This window comes from Artibeus jamaicensis, unplaced genomic scaffold, assembly GCF_021234435.1.
Source record: "Artibeus jamaicensis isolate MK-2021 breed Jamaican fruit bat unplaced genomic scaffold, CSHL_Jam_final contig_936, whole genome shotgun sequence".
NCBI classification, from domain to species: domain Eukaryota; kingdom Metazoa; phylum Chordata; class Mammalia; order Chiroptera; family Phyllostomidae; genus Artibeus; species Artibeus jamaicensis.
In genome coordinates, this window is record NW_026522017.1 from 966,724 (window position 1) to 987,529 (window position 20,806).

Genomic DNA, 20,806 nt, shown 5'->3' on the forward strand with positions numbered 1-20,806 from the left:
CTTTCCAGTCTAAATGAAAGCTTTGCTGGATGTAGGTCTTTGGATTTCATGACTTGGAATACTTCTTTCCAGCCCCTTCTTGCCTTGTAAGGTCTCTTTTGAGAAATCAGCTGACAGTCTGATGGGAACTCCTTTGTAGGTGACTGTCCCCTTATCTCTTGCTGCTTCTAGGATTCTCTCCTTCATTTTAATCTTGGCTAATGTAATGATGATGTGCCTTGGTGTGTTCCTTCTTGGGTCCAACTTCTTTGGGATTCTCTGAGCTTCCTGGCTTTCCTGGAAGTCTATTGCCTTTGCCAGATTGGGGAAGTTCTCCTTTATTATTTGTTCAAATGTTTTCCACTCACTCGTGCTGTTCCTCTTCTCCCTCTGGTACCCCTATAATTTGGATGTCAGAATGTTTAAAGATGTCCTGGAGGTTCCTAAGCCTCTCCTCACTTTTTGAATTCTCGTTTCTTCATTCTTTTCTGTGTGGTCATTTTTTCCTTCCTTCTGGTCCACTCCCTTGATTTGAGTCCCAGTTTTCTTCCCATCACTATTGGCTCCCTGTGCATTTCCCTTCATTTCAAGTAATTTAGGCTTCATTTGTTCCTCTAATTTGTAACTAAAATCAACCAGTTCTGTGAACATCCTGATCACCAGTGTTTTGAACTGTGCATCTGACAGGTTGGCTATCTCTTGGTCACTTAGAAGTATTGGCTCTGGAGCTTTGAGCTGTTCTTCTTGAGCCATAATGTTTTGGTTTGTTCACACCTGTTACGTATGGGGGGTGGAACCTTAGGTGTTCACCAGGGCAGGGCAACCCAGTCTCTGGGTTGTGATGCTGTATGTGGAGGCAGGGTCAGAGAGGGGCAATGGTGTGTATTCTGCTCTCTCTCAGATTTCGGTCCCCTCTGCTGCTTCCCAAAAGCAAAGGGGGCCCCTCTGGTGCCGGCTCCTGGGTGTGTGGGCCTTTGCACCCTCCAGGATCCTGTGGGTCACTCCAACAAATTCTCTGTGAGCCTGGGAGAATCTCCCGGCACCTCGACCCCAAACGTTTTTCCATTTGTTGCTTTTAGGCTTTAATTCCTGTTGCTGGGGCCCCGGTTTGTGTGGTCTGTCTCACTGCTCACTCCTTCCCCTGGTTTATCTGTGTGCGAACGAGTGACCACGGTCAGCCAGCCACCTTGCACCCTCACTGGGTCTGCCTGTTGCCACCCCACACCTGGGATCTGCCAGCCACCTCCTGCATGCCTACAAACCTACAGCGGTCTGGTCACTTTTTCCTGCGCAAACCCACTCCCACAGCCACTGGCTCCACCCCTCTTACTGGTCTGGCTGAATGGTTCATTGTTGTCAGACTTTCGTGGTTCAGTTTTCTGTGTTTTGATTGGGTTTTTGTTACTAAAACTTTGTCATCTTTAAACTTGGTTGTGCGAGGAGTCACAGTGTTTCCACCTACACCTCCATCTTGGCCAGAAATCCCTCAATCTTATTTTTTTTCTTTTAAGTAATCTGTGTATTCTTCCTGATAGATTTAAGATTACTCTTTATCTTTAATATTACACATTTTCATCATGATGTATCTGGGTGTGACTCTCTTTATGCTACTTATGCATTATCAATCTGTGGATTTAAGTATCTCCTTAATTCCGGAAAATTTTTCAGCTATTATCGATTAATATTATTCCTCTATTATTTGCTAAGTAATTTCTGGAATTACTAGATATATTTGGGGACCTTTAAAACTATCTGGATTCTTGTCCTGGCTGGTATGGCTCAGTAGATTGAGTGCTGTGCTGTGAACCAAAAGGTCACAGGTTGAACTCCCAGTCAGGGCACATGCCTAGGATGCGGGCCAGTTTCCCAGCTGAAGGCATGTGAGAGGCAACCAATGGATGTTTCTCTCACACATTGTTGTTTGTCTCCCTTCTTTTCTCCTTCCTTTACCCAATTTTATTGTTTCCTTGATGACAGGCTCTGGACAAAGTGAAGACAATGGCTACAATGGCAATGTGTTTAAACTCCTATCCAACCAATGTCTCACAAATTTCCAGTGGTTCAACATTAATATTTATATATTAAAATGTAAAATATATTTTAAAATCCAAGCCATATAAAATATTCAGATTTTTGCTGTACAATGCAATGTTTGTTTAAAATTTTGTAGTAATGTGTGTTCTGACAGTAATTCAAATACAAAATCATTGCTTTCCTACCCTTCCTCAAAGTCTAGTTCTGGGGATTGCAGTATTAGAGAAATGTGCAAAAATAAAAAGAGCTTTAGAGCCAAGAAACAAAGCATCTTCCATATTTTAATGCATGAAGGTGCAAAAATTTTAATCCCAGAAAGCCAATCATTGCTACATGCAGATAAATAAAACAGATATGACAATTTTATAATCAAATCTAACATTATACCAAAAGTGTGTTTGTGTACTCACATATTTTTCCTTCTTAAATTATATTTTATTAATTATGCTATTACAATTGTCCTAATTTTTCCCCCTTTGACCTCCTCCACTCAGCACCTCCTACTCCCTCAGGCAATCCCCCCACCACTGTTCACATCCATGGGTCATGTGTATGAGTTCTTTGGCTACTCCATTTCCTATACTGTACTTTATATCCCTGTGGCTCTTCTGTAACTACCTATTTATATATCATAATTATCTCACCTCTTCACCCATTCTCCCTCTACCCCTTCCCATTCGGCAACCATCTGGTAACTAACTTCTTTTCTCTTGCTGCTTTTAAGAGTCTCTCTTTATCTTTAATCTTTGGCCTTCTTAATTACGGTGAGTCTTGGAGTGGTCTTCTATGCATCCATCATAATTGGGACTCTCTGTGCTTCCTAGTCTTGCATGTCTATTTCCTTCCCCAAATTAAAAAAGATTTCTTTCAGACAGAAAGACACTATTTTTTTCAGACAGATTTCCAATTTGTTACTCTTTCTTTTCTCCTACTGGTTGGTACCCCTATGGTGGGAATGTTGGACCTCTTGAAGTTGTTCCAGAGGCTGTTTATACTACCCTCATTTTTTTGCTTTTTTCTTCTTCTGTGTGGTTGTTTTTTGCTTCCTTATGTTCCAAATCATTGGTTTGATTTTCAGATTCATCTACTCTACTGTTGTCTCCTTATAAGGTGTTTTTTACTTCAGTCAGTGTATCCTCTGTTTCTGACTGGGGTCTTTTTTATACTGCAGAGGTCCTCACTAAGTTCTTTGAGCATCCTTATAATCTGTTTTGAACTCTGCATCTGATAGATTGCTTATCTCCATTTTGTTTACTTCTTTTTCTAGAGTTTGATCTTTTCTTTCATTTGGTTCATGTTTCTTTGTCTCCTCGTTTTATCAGTGTCCCTGTGGTTGTTTATATATACTAGGTAGAGCTGCTTTTGACTTGGTGTCTTGGTAGTGTGTCCTATGTCTAATATAGTAGGTGTCCTGCTATAAAGTAATCTAGCTCAGGTTTTGTCAGTTTTATCTTTTAAAAAATCTCTTTGTTTCAATGACCATTTATATCATTTTTCTTGTCTTTATTTCATTTTTTCTACTCTAATACTTGTTATTTTCTTCCTTTTGCCCACTTTGTGCTTAGTTTGTTTTTCCTTTTGTATTTCTTTCAAGTTAAAGGTGTTAGGCCCGGAATTAGATAAAAGTAGCCTAGAGGAACCGGAGGCAGGCTCCAGACTGTCTCAGCAAGGAAGATAGAAAGTACAAAGAGTGCTGAACAAGATAAACCGCCTTGTGCATGACCTTGTCTTGGCATTGTTGCAAGCAGAGAACATAGCCATGTGTGTTCTCTCGAGATAGCCAATTGCTAACAGCTACATCTGCTTCTGCATTTGCTTGCTTGCTCACCCCAATAAAAAACCCTAGGCTGTAAGCGCCAGGCGACTCTCATTTGCAGCCATTTTGGCACCGTGTCTCCAGACACCCCAAGAGTTCGCCCCTGCGCAGGTAAAGCTTTGGCCAATAAAGTTCCATCTTAAACTCCTGAAAGCTTCCGACCATTTGTTGCTCGCGTTGGTGGATGCTACAAAGGTTTAACGATTTAGGGTCCAATGGCTTAGTCTCCCCAGTCACCCAAGTTGGATATTCAAGGTGAGGGAGTCTCAGATATGGCACAGATGCCATAGGGGGGAGGGCAAGAATAGTAAGGGAAATATAGAATCTAAACAACTTGTGACACATGGACATAAACTAAAGGGGGGGAATGGTACGGGAAGGGGTGTGCAGGGTGGAGGGGACTGAAGGGAAGGAATGGGACAACTGTAATGGCATAATCAATAAAATATATTAAAAAGAAAAAAAATTAAGATTGAGAGCAGGCATTTCAACAACAATAGCAGAGGCCAGACAATAATAAAGAAAAAAATTACAACTTTAATTTTTTCATTTTATCCTAATATTACAACTTTAAAATGTGAAATATTGGGATAAAAATTATTTAATTATTTAGATTTTATGGGGGCATAAAGAATGTTAGAAAATGAATACGATGCATTATATCTAGTACCACCAATAGCACATTTAGTCGGCTCTAAGGAATGAGGAATTATGTAGAAAGGCTAGAAGGGCACTGAAGTCAGGCTCCAGAAGCCTGCATAGAAAAATGATAAGCTAGGGACACCTTGGCTGAAAAGGCCCAACAGCACTGTACTTTGGAAGCTGTAAATTAGATCATCACTTTACATGATTTTTGCTTGTCAGTCTATACTGGTTATAAACATGTATAAAGAAGTTGGTTTCTAGTTAAAGAAATTATTTTCCAGAACTTTTCTCCCAAAACCTCTCTCTTACTCCCTGAAGTCCACTCTTAAGTGTTTTTGGTCTGCAACTGTAGAATTACATTTTTCAAATTTGACCCACATTCAAAATAAGAAATATATTTTACAACCCAGAAATCACTTGCTCAGGCACATAAACATCTGAAATCAATGTTTCAATAATAATTACATTATTACATGCAAACACTACATTTTTCTGCTCATTACAACTTAGTCAACTGCTTTCTTAACACACCAAATGGTATCAACCTGCAGACTGACAATGATTCAGAAATTTTCTATGTGTGTACAAACATGTATATCAATCTCTTATATAAAAATGAAATTAGGCCACACAAATTATATATGTTACATTAACTGTCTTTATTTATATTAGTTTTTACATTAGTTGTTAATATCCTTAGTGTCACTAAGAGTTAAAACATAGCTAGCTATATTCTCATTTGTATACTTTCCTAATTGATTAGTCTATTTTAAAGATTTTATTTATTTATTTTTTAGAGAGGGAAAGGGAGGGAGAGAAACATCAATATGTGGTTCCCTCTCCAGTGCCCACTACTGGGGACCTGGCCCGCAACCCAGGCATATGCCCTGACTGGGAATCAAACCAGTGACCCTTCTGTTCGAAGGCCAGCACTCAGTCCACTGAGCCACACCAGCCAGGGCTAATTAGTCTATTTTAGAAAAAATAACTTATTCTCTAAAATGGTCTTCTATGCTACAGAATGGAATCATCTGATGTAGGTAGTAGCATTCTTGTATGTTGCAGACCAATGAGGTATTTTTAAAACCTTCCCTAAGAAATGCTACAATTTCATATATAGAACTTCCTGTCAAACAGGCCAAGCTGTCCACATCATACTAAATCACTAAAGTGGAATTTGAAGGTGGAGGTGTCATTGCTTGAGTTACGAGTAATGTCAAGACCTCCTTCCTTCATGCCCAGGCTATGCACTTTTATGTATGCTTGTCGAACTAGACTGTTCACTTATTAGTTTTGTTATGTGAAGTTTTATGAATTTAATCACAGACCTCCCTGTTTTTCGTAAGAGGAAAATATGACAAAGTGTTTCCATTCTTTAAAACATGCAAATAAAACATACAAAAAAGTTCTACTGAGGTTATGGTATAATTTTATAATAATTTCCAGATTCTAAGTAAAATATAAATATAATTTTATTAAAAATAAACATCTAAGAATTTTAAAATGTAACACTTGGTAACTAACAATAGTTTAACTAAGGTAGGACACTTAAATAGAATATGTAGCTTACAACTTTTAACTCATTTTAAAAAACTTTTTATTTTGAAACGATTTCAGGCTTACAGAAAAGCTACAAAATGGTACAAACCACTCAGTCCCAGTGTCAAGATCCTGGTTTCTAAATACCATTCTCCAGTAAAAGTAAAAATAATTAATTGTAGGGGTATGGCAGGGAAAATATGACAGAGCAAAAAGCAAAAAAGTGCTCAGAAACCAAAAAGACGGCAACATGTTCAAAAGGCCACAGGAGTCCTGACTGATGTGGCTTGGTGGATTGGGCATTGTCTGAACTAGCAAACCGAAGAATCGCTAGTTCAGTTCTGGGTCAGGACACATGTCTGAGTTGAAGGCCAGGTCCTAGGTTGGGGGCGTGTGAGAAGCAGCCAATCGATGTTTCTCTCACACATTGATGTGTCTCTCCTTCACTTCCCCCTCTCTAAAAATAAATGAATAAAATCTTTTTTTTAAAAAGCCCATAGAAGTCTAGCAGATCTCCCAGATCTCAAATAAACTGGAATTATTTGAGTGACAAAATAAAAAATTTGTCAGATTATAAACCAAAGAATAAAACAAATATACAATAAGTACATACAAATATGAGTGTGTTAAGACATGGGTTATGTAATTTTATCTGTTGTTCTTTATTTTTTGGAGGATGTGTGGAGAGATTCAGAATCATGCATTTGCCATTACTTCCATTATCCAATCTTTTAATCCTTTTGTAAACATTTTGTCCCCCCCCCCCCCATGAAGTTCTGTCAGACTTAATGGTCTGGGGTATGTCTACTCTAGTAGTGGAATGATGAATACTGCTTGATGATAATATTGCAATTGGCCAATCGTAACTGACTCAATGGCCACTACAATGTAAGGTGAATTCTTATTAAGGTACTTCCACCCTGACATTCAAACAATTTATAAATCATGTGGTATCTAATCAGTGATGATAATACTGGAAGAAAAAAATGTTAATTAAAATACAAAATAATGGAAAAGTCTTATATGCAAAAGTAGCTACTTATTTTGTTTAAGGTTCTCTCTCCACTAAGAAAATTATTTTTCTTTAAACCATCAAGTTTAATAAACTAGTAGTTTATCATACTGCCTATATGAGAGAGTATTTGATTCACAGTCTACACTACTTTTGTCTTTTCTTGAGCTTTGCTTACCAGAACAGAGCTCATGTGAAAAACTTAATGACCATGATATTAAAAATAAAATTCAAATTAAATTACTACCCCTTTAAATACAAATATATTTAAAAATATGTTTTTCTATACTTAACAGAAATTGACTTGGATGGAATACTTGTTTTAGTAAAGATAATTCTTTACATTGCTGTGAGTTAATATTTTTTAATTTATTTTAATTGCATTTTACATTCAGTATTATTTTTGCATTACTTTCAGTTGTATAGCACATAGGTCAGACAATCATAACACTTCACAAAGTATTCCCCTTGACGTTACCAGTACCCACCTGACACCATACACAGTTGTTACATTATTATTGACTATACTCCCTAGGCTGTACTTTATATAACTGTGACTATTTTGAACCTACCAATTTGTACTTATTAATTCCTTCACCTTTTTCACCCAGTCCCTCAATCCCCTCCCCTGTAGCAAATATCCGTTTGTTTTTTGTGTATATATGTCTGTTTGTGACCTAATATTTTTATTCTTAGAGCTCCATTAGCATTCCTTAGGTATTACTGCACCAATTTTATTTCGAATTGGAGTGTGAGTTGATTAGTGGAAATTTGGAACTATTCAGTTTCCATCAGTTAAATATGTGATCTTAAATAAATTAATTCAGTAATACGTATTGTGAAAGGTGTTGAAAGGTTTAATTAGTTTAATTAGGGTTGGGCTAATTAGTTTAATTAGTTTGTAAACTACTTTGAAAAAATTTTTTTACTGATTGACTTTTAAAGAGAGAGAGAGAGAGAGAGGAAGGGAGAGAGATAAATATCAACTTGTTGATCCATTTATTTTTGCATTATGGGTTTATTCTTATATGTGCCCCAGTCAAAGCTCAAACCCACAACTTTGGCATATTGGGACAATGCTCTAACTAACTGAGCTACCTAGCTAGGGCCTTAAATACTTTGAAATTAAGAATGAAAAGCCTCAATGCAAATAATCACTGATTATAATTTTGCCCACTACATATTACTACGCTAACAACCAATGAATGCCAGAGCACTCATTGTGGTATCTTATGAAGCTAAGCATATCTACAACAATCTACTGTTATCCTCAATACAAAATACTTTACCAAAAGGTACTGCTGTATCACATAATATGAGAATGTTCAGCCCTTTCTATCAAATACTTTGTATTATACTGCAGTCTACTTTTTTCTTAAAATAAAAATATTTTAGTATGAGCTACTGCTACTTCATGTGATAAAAATGTTTAGTCCTATCACATTTCTATATAATGATGAATTGACTTTTAATATTATCCTGAATCACTGCTTCCTTTTTTAATATTTCCTGGGAGTTACAATCTGTCTATTCATTTTACAATTATATGTAAAAGCACTAATAATTTTCCAATTTCTAATGGCTAAAAACATTTCTTACATAATTAAACAGTATATAAAAGTAAAGATTTCTCAGCAACAAGACAATTCTACTCTATCTGTGGATAATTACAACTTAACTACTAAAGCAACTTATAAAAACAAAACCCTTTGGCAGGTCTGGATTCACTGGCATTCCAGTGATGATTGCAAAAGCCCCCACATCCGAATTTTTTAAACTTTCCATAGCACTAACAAGTTTGATCCTACAGTGTCTTATTTCATGTTTTAGATCCGCAGCAAAAAAACTCCACCATGTTCACTTTTTTAACATTTACTGCTTGCCTACAACTTGCACGGACTGTCCTCTGGTTACCCTAGACACTAGAGAGAATATGTGGTGACAGAACAGGAATAAAGAATGGATTTAGACACTCCCAGTATCCTCACAGATGATGGCATACAACTGAGGAACAGTGTCAGGTATCCCTCATGAAACTGTATATGTCCTTTCATTGGAGATTTTTTAATTATATAGACTAAATCAATATTTAAATAGGCCCAAACACATCAACACTATTATTTCAAAGCTATGGTTAAAAACAACCCTGAATTTTCAAGTTCTATTCCTCATGAAGTTTGCCATAAATTTCAGAGGATACATGTCCTTTATTATTCTGCCTCTGTACTTTGATTAATTAATCACATGAATGGTGCTTCTGACTACTTTCTATTTGATCCTATACTTACTTCTGGGCCCAGTTGTAATACCACATCCACAAAGCTTACAATGTATTTTACACATCCTGTATTATAATGTATTCTATCCACTGAGAATTCCTGGAACCTTATGTACTGATCTTAGCTATTCATCTCAGCTACAGAGTCAACTCACCATGTGATCTTTACTCATATGGTATTACAATGCAAACTTCTTACTAGTAAAAATTCAAGTTAAACATGTAAGAATCCTTAAAACTATTCAAAAATTAAAGGTGTCAATTAATGAAAATGTGACTACCTTCAAATTTTCCCTCACTGAAATATATGGTCTGTCAATACTATTTCTCATTACTAATATAAATTACTTAATCAAGTTACGCTAATAAAATTTTCAAAGTGCAGTAACCAATCGAATGGGAGAAACTATTTGCAAAGAACACTTACAATAAGGGGTTGATATTCAAAATACATAAAGAACTCACACAACTCAACAACAAAAAAACAAACAACCCAATTAAAAAATTAGTAGAGGACTTGAACAGACACGTCTCTCAGAAGACATACAAGTGGCCAACAGATGTATGAAAAGATGTTTAACTTCACTACCTATTAGGAAAATACAAATCAAAATTTCAATGAGATACCACCTCACACCTGTTAGAATGGCTATTATCAACAAGTAAGTAATAACAAGTGTTGGAGAGGCTGTAGAAAAAAAGGAACCCTCATTCACACCTGGCGGGAATGTAAACTGGTACAGCCACTATGAAAAAGAGTACAGGAGTTCCTCAAAAACATTATGAACAGAGTTACCATATGATCCAGCAATGTCCCTTGTGAGTATCTGCTAGAAAAATTTGAAAACATTTATTCATAAAGATACATGTACTCCTATGTTCATTTCAGCATTCTACATGGTAGTGGAGACATGGAAACCAAAGTGTCCTTCAATAGATAATTGGATTAAAAAGATGAGGTGTGTGTACACAATAGAATACTACTCAGCTATAGAAAAGATGAAATACAATAATATGGATGGATCTTAAGAATACCATGCCAAGTGAAATAAGTCAGATCAAAAAATTCAAGAACCATATGATTTCATTCATATGTGATATAAAACTGAAAACAAATGAACCAATAAGACAAACAAAAAATCATAGCCACCACAACAGTATCACCGGTGACTAACAGGAGGAAATGGGGTAGGAGGGAATTAGTAAAAGGTAAATGGGGTTAAATATATGCTGATAGAAGAAGATTCGACTTGGGTGGTGAACACATAATGCAATATATAGATGATGTATTAGAGAATTGAACACACAGTTAAAACGTAATTTTATTGACCAATGTCACCCTGACAAACTTAAAAAAAAACTGAAAAAAATTTCAAAGTGTTTAAAACATGAACCACATGAATCTTTTTTTTAAAGATTTTATTTATTTGTGCCCTGGCTGGTGTAGCTCAGTGGATTGAGCACGGGCCTGCGAACCAAACAACCTCGGTTTGATTCCCAGTCAGGGCACATGCCTGGGTTGCAGGCCAGTTCCCAGCAGGGGATGCATGACAGCCAACCATACATTGATATTTCTCTCCCTCTCTCCTTCCCTTCCCCTCTAAAGATAAATAAATAAAATCTAAAAATAAAAGATTTTACTTATTCGTTTAGAGAGAGGGAAAGGGAGAGAGAGAGAGAGAGAGAGAGAGAAACATCAGTAAGTTGCTTTTCGCACAACCCCAGCACACCCCCAACCAGGGACCAGGCCTGCAATCTAAGCATGTGACCTGACCTGAAATTGAACCAGTGACCTTTCGCTTTGCAATATGATGCCTAACCAACTGAGCCATGCAGGCCAGGGCAGGAACCACTATTGTAAGATACCTATAAAATATCAATAAAAAGCATACTGAATGTGTGTAAAATTATGAAATTCCATAACAGGAAAAAATATGAGCATAAGTTTTCAAATTCAGTTCCTTTCCAACTGCCTTGAAATAATAAAAGTATTTTAAATGTATACTTATTTGTAAATTTATTTTAAATAAATCAAAAACATAAGTAATCCTAGACAGCCAGCTGTTCACCTTTTGGATAAATATTCTTTTAAAAAGCTTCCAGAATTTGGCATTAATACTACATTTCTATCTCATATCTTTAACATCTATGAAAATGTGAATGAAGTACAGAGAGTTTATGCATATATTGTGAAAAGTCTGTCTTTTACATTTGAATATAAAATATAAAAATGCTGCACAGCTCTCTTAAGAAAAAGCAATAGTGTATCTTAGAATTAATCTATATCTATTTTTAAGATATATAGGACATAAACTGTATCTTCAGTATAAACATTTAAAAGGCTTTTTCAAAACAGCTGTCTATAAAAATTTTAAATGCTATTTTCTTCCTTTTAAATTATAGGAAGACATATGATTCAACCCTTGAATCATAACTCAATAATTTGCTATCCACATATTTATAACATAAATATTATACTTCAATTCCCAGTCAGGGCGCATGCTTGGGTTGTGGGCCAGGTCCCCAGTAGGGGGCATGCCAGAGGCAACCACACATTGCTGTTTCTCTGCCTCACTTTCTCCCATCCTTCCCCTCTAAAAATAAATAAAACTTTTAAAAAATTAGTAATGTCAGTCACCAGCCACCCAGAAAAAGATATATCATAAAACAAAATTTAATATATATTTTACAGTACAATATTAAAGTAGAGAGCATGTGCCCTGGCCAGCTGGCTCGGTTTATTGGAGCATTGTACACCAAAATGTTGTAGGTTCCATTCCCAGTTATGGCACATATCTAGGTTGTGGGTTCAATCCCAGGTCAGAGTGCATACAGGAGGCAATCAATCGATGCTTCTCTCTCACAATGATATTTCTCTCCCTCTTGCTCACCTTTCCTTTCTCTCTAAAATCAATAAATACATCCTTGGGTAAGGATAACTAATAAATAAATAGAATAGAGAGCATTCAGTTATAGATACACAGAACCTGGTACTTTTTTTTTCTCTAAGTAATAATTTCTTTCATAACTAATGATGGGTATTCTAATATTTTCCTTGGTTTTTAAATAAGACTATATATTTAAGAGCAATTTTGACTTCCGCCAAGATGGAGACATAGAAGGAGATGCTATGCTTTCTCACACAACCAAGTTTAGAGACAACAAAATATTAGCAACAGAAAACACAGCCAGAACACAGAAAATCGAACTTTTCGGAAATCAACAACAAATTCTTCAGCCTGACCGGTAAGAGGGGCAAAGCCAGCAGCTGGCGGAGCAGGGTTGCACAGGAAAACTCGGTCAGACGGACTCAGGTGCGCGGATCCCAGGCGTGGGGTTGCAACGGGCGGACCCAGTGAGCGACCCAGTGAGTGACCAGCTGACCCAGCCAGGGTGCAGGGCAGTGGGTTGACTGTGGTGCGCATTCGTGCACAGATAGACCAGCAAGGGAGTAGGCGGTGAGACGGGACCAGGCAGGCCCCAGTGGTGGGAAACAGCAGAGGGGGCTGCCATTTCCCCACTTTGAACCCGCCCCCACATACAGCATCAAAAACCAGTGCCCTGGGTGGCCCCACCCTGGTGAACTCTTAAGGCTCCACTCTTCATACTTAATGGGCGCAAACAGACCAAAAATGGCTCAAGAAGATCTCAAAGCCCCAGAGCCCATAAATCTAAGCGACGAAGAAATAGCAAAACTTTCAGATGCACATTTCAAAACACTGGTGATCAGGATGCTCACAGAACTGCTTGATTTTAGTCACAAATTAGAGGAATATATGAAGACTAAACTAATTGAAATGAAGAAAATTGCATAGGAAACCAATAGTAATGGAAAGGAAACTGGGACTCAAATCAAGAGAGTGAACCAGCAGGAAGAAAAAAATGGCCAAACAGGAAAATATGAAGAAATAAGAATTCAAAAAAATGAGGAGAGGCTTAGGAACCTCCAGGACATCTTTAAACATTCCAACATCCAAATTACAGGGGTACCAGAAGGGGGAAAGGAACAGCCAACAGTGGAAAACTTATTGGAACAAATAATAAAGGAGAATTTCCCCAATCTGGCAAAGGCAATAGACTTCCAGGAAAGCCAGGAAGCTCAGAGAGTCCAAAGAAGTTGGAACCAAGGAGGAACACACCAAGGCACATCATAATTATATCAGCTAAGATTAAAATGAAGGAGGGAATCCTAGAAGCAGCAAGAGATAAGAGGACAGTCACCTACAAAGGAGTTCCCATCAGACTGTCAGCTGATTTCTCAAAAGAGGCCTTACAGGCAAGAAGGGGCTGGAAAGAAGTATTCCAAGTCATGAAATCCAAAGACCTACATCCAAGATTGCTCTATCCAGCAAAGCTTTCATTTAGAATGGAAGGACAGATAAAGTGCTTCTCAGATAAGATCAAATTCAAGGAATTCATCATCACCAAGCCCTTATTATATGAAATGTTAGAGGGACTTATCTAAGAAAAAGAAGATTAATAAGATGAACAGTGAAAGGACAGCAAACTCACAGTTATTAAGAACCACGCCTAAAACAAAAGCAAACTAAAAGGACAGGAGCAGAAACATAGAAATGAAGATCACATGGAGGGTTAGCAACAGGGGAGTGGGAGGAGGAGATGGGGGGAGAAGGTACAGAAAATAAGTAGCATAGATGGTAGGTAGAAAATAGACGGGGGGAGGACAAGAATAGTATGGGAAATATAGAATCTAAAGAACTTGAGACACATGGTCATAAACTAAAGGGGGGGAATGGTGGGGGCAGGGGGATGCAGGGTGGAGGGGAATGAAGGGGAGAATAGAACAACTGTAATGGCACAATCAATAAAATTAAAAAAATTATTTTAAAAAAAAGAGCAATTTTAGGATTGAAATTGAGAGAAAGGTTCAAACACTGTCCATACCCCAGCACCATCCAGCCATTGCCTTCCCTACTGTTAACATGACTCACCAGAATGACACTTTGTTTTTAAACCGAGGATGAGCCTACACTGACACCTGAAGTCCAGTGTTTAATTTAGGGTGTGCTCTGGATATTGTATATTCTATTGGTTTGGACAAAAATATTGACATAAATTCGTCATTGGAATACTATACAGAGTATTTCCCTGTCCTAAATATCCTCACTGGTATGCCCATTCATCCCTCATACTCCTTAGCAATTACTAATCTTTCGTTTTCATGGTGTTGCTGTTCCCAGAATGTCACATATTTAGGATCATAGAGTATGTAGCCTCTTCAGATTGGCTTCTTTGACTTAACAATATGCATTTCAGTTTCATCCATGTCATTTCATGGCTTGAGAGCTCATTTCTTTTTCGTTTTACATAACATTCCATTGGCTGAATATACCAAAATTTATTTAACCATTCACCTACAAAAGGACATCCTAGTTGCTTCCAAGATTTGGAAATTATAAATAAAGCTGCTATAAACAATCATGTGCTGTTTTTTCTGTAAGTTTTCAGCTTCTCTGGATAAATACCAAGTAGTACAGTTGTTGGATCATATGGTAAGAGTAGGTTCACTGTGTAAGAAACTATTTCCCTTTTTAAAGAAACTGTCTTAGTGTGGCTGTACCATTTGGAATTCCCACCGCACCTGTGGCTTTTTATCCACACCAACATTTGATGTCAGTATTCCAAATTTTGGTCATTCTCATAGGAGTAGAGTGGCATCTCATTGTTGCTGTAATTTATATTTCCCTTATGATATTTGATGTGAAACCTCTTTTCATATGCTTATTTGCTGCCTGTGTATCTGTTTTGGTGAAGTGTCTCTTAAGGTCTTTGGTCCATTTTAAAATTAGGTTATTTTGTTATTGTTAGGTTTAAGTGTTCTTTGTATATCTTAGATAACAGTTCTTTATTAGATGTGTCTTTTGCAAACATTTAATCCCAGACTACAGCTTGACTTCTCATTCTCTACATTGTCTTTCCCATAGCAGAAATTTTAAATTCTAATGGACAGTTTATCAACTATTTCTTTCATCGATCATGTCATTTTTGGTATTTTATCTAAAAAGGCACTATCATACCCAAAGTCATCTGGGTTTTCTCAGATGAGATGTGCCATCTTCTATCATTTTACAGTCTTCATTTCACATTTAATTCTATAATCCATTTTCAGTTAATTTTGATTGTGTAAGGTCTTTGCCTATATTCATTTTTCTGCTTGTTGATATCCAGTTGGTGTAGCATCATATACTGAAGGGACTATTTTTACTCCATTGTACTGTCTTTGCTCCTTTGTCAGAAACAGTTAACTTTATTTATGGGGCATATTTCTGGGCTCTCTATTCTGTTCCATTCAACCATTTGTCTATTATTTGGCCAGTACCGCAGTCCTGATTACTGTAGCTTTGTAGTAAATCCTGAAGTTGGGCAGCATCAGTCCTCCAACTTTGTTCTCCTTCAATATTGGGTTGGCCATTCTGAGTACTTTACCTCTCTACATAAACTTTAGAGTCAGTTTGTTGATATTCACGAAATAAACTTCTGAGATTTTGACTGGCAGAGCATTGGATATATAGATCAAGTTGGGAAGAACTGACATCTTGGCAATATTGATTATTCCTATCATGACAATGGGCTCTCTCCATTATTTAGTTCTTCTTAGATTGATTTGATTAGTTTTGCAGTTTCACTCATGTAGATCTTGTACATATTTTGTTAAAGTTATACTCAATTATTTCACTTTAAAGAGTGCTAATGTAAATCATATTGAGTTTTTAATTTCATACTCCACTTGTTCATTTTTGGTGTATAGAAAAGCAACTGACCTTTGTATAATGACTTTTGTATATTAATCCTACAACCGTACTATGATTACTTATTAGTTCCAGGAGATTTTTTTCATTGTTGCTTCTTTAAATTTTCTACACAATCATATCATCTGCATATAAATACCATTTTAACTCTCCTTCATCAATCTACAAATCATTTGTTTCAAATTTTAGCTTTACTTATGTACAATTGAAATACAAAATTATAAGATATTTAAAGTGTACACCATGGTGATTTGATTTACATATACATTGTGAATGACGCTGTGTGTCCATTGCCTTATAGCATTACCAAGAAGTTTCACGGCCACACTGAAAAAGACTGGTGAGAGAAGACATCCTTGTCTTGTACCTGATTTCAAATCTTCAAGTTTCTCATCACTAAGTGTGATATTAACTGTAGGTTTTTTGCAGTCTTTATCAAATTAAGAATATTCTTAGTCTGCTGAGTTTTCATGAATGTGTGTTGGATTTTGTCAAGTGTTTTTTCTACATCTATGGATAGGATGTGATTTTTCTTTTTTACCATGTTGATTTAATGGATTGCATCAGCTTTATTGTTCAAGGTAAATCCCACTTGATCACCATACATAATAATGAGTTGTGTATCTCTGTGTATTTGACTTGCTAATATTTTGTTAAGAATTTTTGCAACTATGTTCATAAAAGATATTGGTCCCTAGTTTTATTTCCTTGTAATGCCTTCATCTGGTTTTGGTATTAGAGTAATGTTTGCCTCACAAAATGAGTTAATACCCCCTCTGCTTCTATCCTATGAAAGAAATTATAAAGAGTTGGTGTAATTTATTCCTTAAATGTTTGGTAGAATTCACCAGTGAATCCATGTGGGCCTCATGTTATCTGTTTTGGAACTTTATAAATCATTGACTCAATCTCTCTCACAGACACAGGCCCATAAACATAACCTATTTCTTTGTGTGTGAGTTTTGACATATTGGGTTTATAAAAGAACTGGTCCCTTTCAACTAGGTTATCAAATTTGTTGGCATAGGGCCTGGATGGTGTTGTTCAGTGGATTGAGTGCTGGCCTCAAACCAAGCACTCATTGAGTCGCCTGCGAACCCAAGCGACAGTGGTTCAATTCCTAGTCAGGGCACATGCCTGGGTTGTGGGCCAGGTCCCCAGTTGGGAGTGTGCAAGAGGCAACCACACATTGATGTTTTTCTTCCTCTTTTTTGCCCTCCCTTCTCCTCTCTCTAAATAAAATCTTCAAAAAGAGAGAAAAAATTATTTGTAAAATTCTTTAAAAAAGTTTTGTGGGCATAGGGTTGTCCATGTTATTCCTTTATTATCCTTTCAATTTCCATGAAATCTGTAGTAATATCCTCTCACTTCTGATATTGTGTCCTATTTTTTCTTATTTAACCTTGGCTAGAAACTTAACAATTTTATTGATTTTTTCAAAGAGCCAGCTTTTAGTTTTATTGATATTCTCTTAATGATTTTTCTGTTTCAAATTTCATTGATTTGTCTTAATTTGTATGGTTTCTTTTCTTCTACTTACTTGGGGTCTGATTTTTTCTCATTTTTCTAGTTTCCTAAGTTGGAAACATTGATTTTATAACTCTTATCCTTTAACATATGTACGCAACACTATAAATTTTTCTCTAAGCACTGCTTTTGCTATATACCCCACAAATTTTGATAAATTGTGTTATTTTAAGTTTAAAAAATTTCTAAATTTCTTCTGAGATTTCCACTTCAAGCCTTAAGTTATTCAGAAGTGTGTTGTTTAATCTCCATGTATTTGGAGATGTATTTGGAACCCAATTTTAATTCTATTATGGTCTGAGAGCAGACATTGTATGATTTTTGTTCCTTTAAATTTGTTAAGGTGTGTCTACATCCCAAAATGTGGACACAATATACTGAGGTAAACGAACTGCTATAAATAGGCCTTTAGTAATACGGTGAGGTGAGGGTGGGTGGGGTTGTGGTTCCAGTCCTATGATCAGGCCTCAGTCATTCAGTGAGTCAATGCCTCTGGACTATGATCTTCACAAGAGTTTCTCAGGGTTTTTTTCTACCAGCTTAGGTGGAACAAAATGGCTAGAGTTGGCTGGAGTTGGGTATTTCCCTTCTTCTACATGGAAGGCTAGAGCTGGCTAGAGTTGGGTATTTCTTCTTCCCAGTCTCTGATAAAACCTCAGCAGGTTAGGCTCTGGTTAATTAGTTTTACCTGAAGGCAAGATTTGTTAAGAACAGAACAGTCTGATATAACTCAGAATTGTTCCATTCCATCTCCACCTGCCAGAAATCAAACGGGATTTTTAAAAATATATTTTATTGATTATGCTATTACAGTTGTCTCATTTCCCCCCTTTATTCCCCTCTGCCCTGCATGCCCCCCTCCCATCCCCATTTCCCCCCTTCAGTTCATGTCTATGGGTCATACATATAAGTTCTCTGACTTCTCCATTTCCTATACTATTCTTAACCTCCCCCTGTCTATTTTGTACCTACCCTTTGTGCTACTTACTCTCTGTACCTTTTCCCCCTCTCTTCCCGTCCCATTCCTCTCCTGATAACCCTCCATGTGATCTCCATTTCTGTGATTCTGTTCCTGTTGTAGTTGTTTGCTTTGTTTTTTGTTTTTGTTTGATTCAGTTGTTAATAGGTATGAGTTTTTGTTGTCATTTTACTGTTGATATTTTTTATCTTCTTTTTCTTAGATAAATCCCTTTAACATTTCATATAATAAGGGCTAGGTGATGATGAACTCCTTTAACTTGACCTTATCTGGGAAGCACTTTATCTGCCTTTCCATTCTAAATGATAGCTTTGCTGGATGGAGGTCCTTGACTTTCATGACTTGGAATACTTTTTTTCCAGCCCCTTTTTGCCTGTAAGATTTCTTTTGACAAATCAGCTGACAGTCTTGTGGAAACTCCTTTGTAGGTAACTATCTCCTTTTCCCTTGCTGCTTTTAAGATTTCTCTTTATTTTTAATTTTGGATAACTTAATGATGATGTGTCTTGGTGAGTTTCTCCTCAGGTCCAACTTCTTTGGGACTCTCTGGGCTTCCTGAAAGTCTAATTCCTTTACCAGACTGAGGAAGTTCTCCTTCATTATTTGTTCAAATAAGTTTTCAATATCTAGCTCTTTCTATTCTCTTTCTGGCACCCCTATAATTTGGATGTTGGAACATTTAAAGATGTCCTGGAGGTTCCTAAGTCTCTCCTCACTTTTTCAAATTCTTGTTTCTTCATTCTGTTCTGGTTGAATGTTTCTTTCTTCCTTCTGCTCCATACTGTTGATCTGAGTCCTGATTTCCTTTCCGTCACTGTTGGTTCCCTGTGCATTTTCCTTTATTCCACTTTTCATAGCCTTCATTTTTTCCTCTAATTTGCAACCATATTCAACCAATTCTATAAGTATCCTGGATACCAGTGTTTTGAACTGTACATCTGATAGACTGGCTAACTCTTCATTGCTTAGTTGTATTTTTTCTGGGGCTCTGATCTTTTCTTTCATTTCAGCCTTTTTCTCTTCCTTCCTTCCTTCCTTCCTTCCTTCCTTCCTTCCTTCCTTCCTTCCTTCCTTTCTTTTTTTGTTGTTGTTCTGGTGCCCCTGTTACATACTAAGGGGTGGAGCCTTAGGTGTTCACCAGGGTTGGGCAACACATCACTTCCTTGCGATGCTATCTGTGAAAGACAGGTTGAGAGGGAACAGCCTACTGTCTGTTGCTATCAGTAGGCTTTAAGTCACTTCCCCTACTAACCACAAGGAAACTGGGCCCTTCTGATTCTGATTCCCATGTGCGTGGGCTTGTGTACATTCTAGGACCCTGTGGGTTTCTACATCAAAATCTCCTATGAGGCTGGGAGATCCTCCCACTGCCGCCACACCCGCCACAGGTGTTTCCAGTCAGAGGCTTTGAAGCTTTATTTCCCCATGCTGAAACCCTGGGTTGTGTGATCTGTCTCGCTCCCCAGTTGTTCCTCCCAGTTTATCTGCATGTGAATGTGGGACCGCCCAGTCCTGAAGTCACCACTTTGCCCACCCCGGTCCTACAGCCTCTGCCTCTGCCACAAGTCCTCTCCACCCAGCTGCCCATCTCTGTCCCTCTGACTGGTCTGTATGAATGTTTCTTCTTTAACTCCTTGGTTGTCGGACTTCCATACAGCTTGATTTTCTGTCAGTTCTGGTTGTCTTTTGTTTTTAAATTTGTTGTTGTCGTCCTTCTTTTGGTTGTGCAGGGAGGCACAGTGTGTCTATCTATAACCCCATCTTGGCCAGAAGTCCCCAATAAGATTTTTCTGTGATATTTACTGTAGGAAAATGGTGGAGCTCCTAAAGGTGAATCTCACAATAATGTGTGGTCCTGCATGACTGGGTCTCCCTGAAATTTGAAACTCTGAGTTTTCTACACTGAGTCTCCAGCAATTCATCAATTACAGTTCAGGTTTTCTTATACCCAGGCACCATTTCCTGTGGTTGTTTCAGTTCCTGAGTCTGCTCCTATAAGCAGAAAATCCATGAATCTGCCTGTTGCCAATCTTAGGGTTATTGATTTGCCTGTACCCTCCCCTCTCTTATAGCTCCAAGAAGAGTTGTTGATTTTTCAGTCTGTTCAGCTTTTTACTTATTGTTAGGATGGAGTGGGGACTTCTGAGCTCCTTACATGTAGAACTAGAAACTGGATTTTTAACAAAAATTTATGGTCCCATTCTTAAGAACTGAGGATCTGTATCAT

At 37.3% G+C, this 20,806-nt stretch overlaps 1 protein-coding gene across 19 annotated transcripts in view; it reads right to left on the reverse strand.

Annotated features, from left to right (window-relative positions):
* Positions 1-20,806, reverse strand: part of BAZ2B (bromodomain adjacent to zinc finger domain 2B) — a 372,986-nt gene that overhangs the window by 341,949 nt on the left and 10,231 nt on the right. The gene's annotated exons all lie outside the window — the stretch shown is intronic.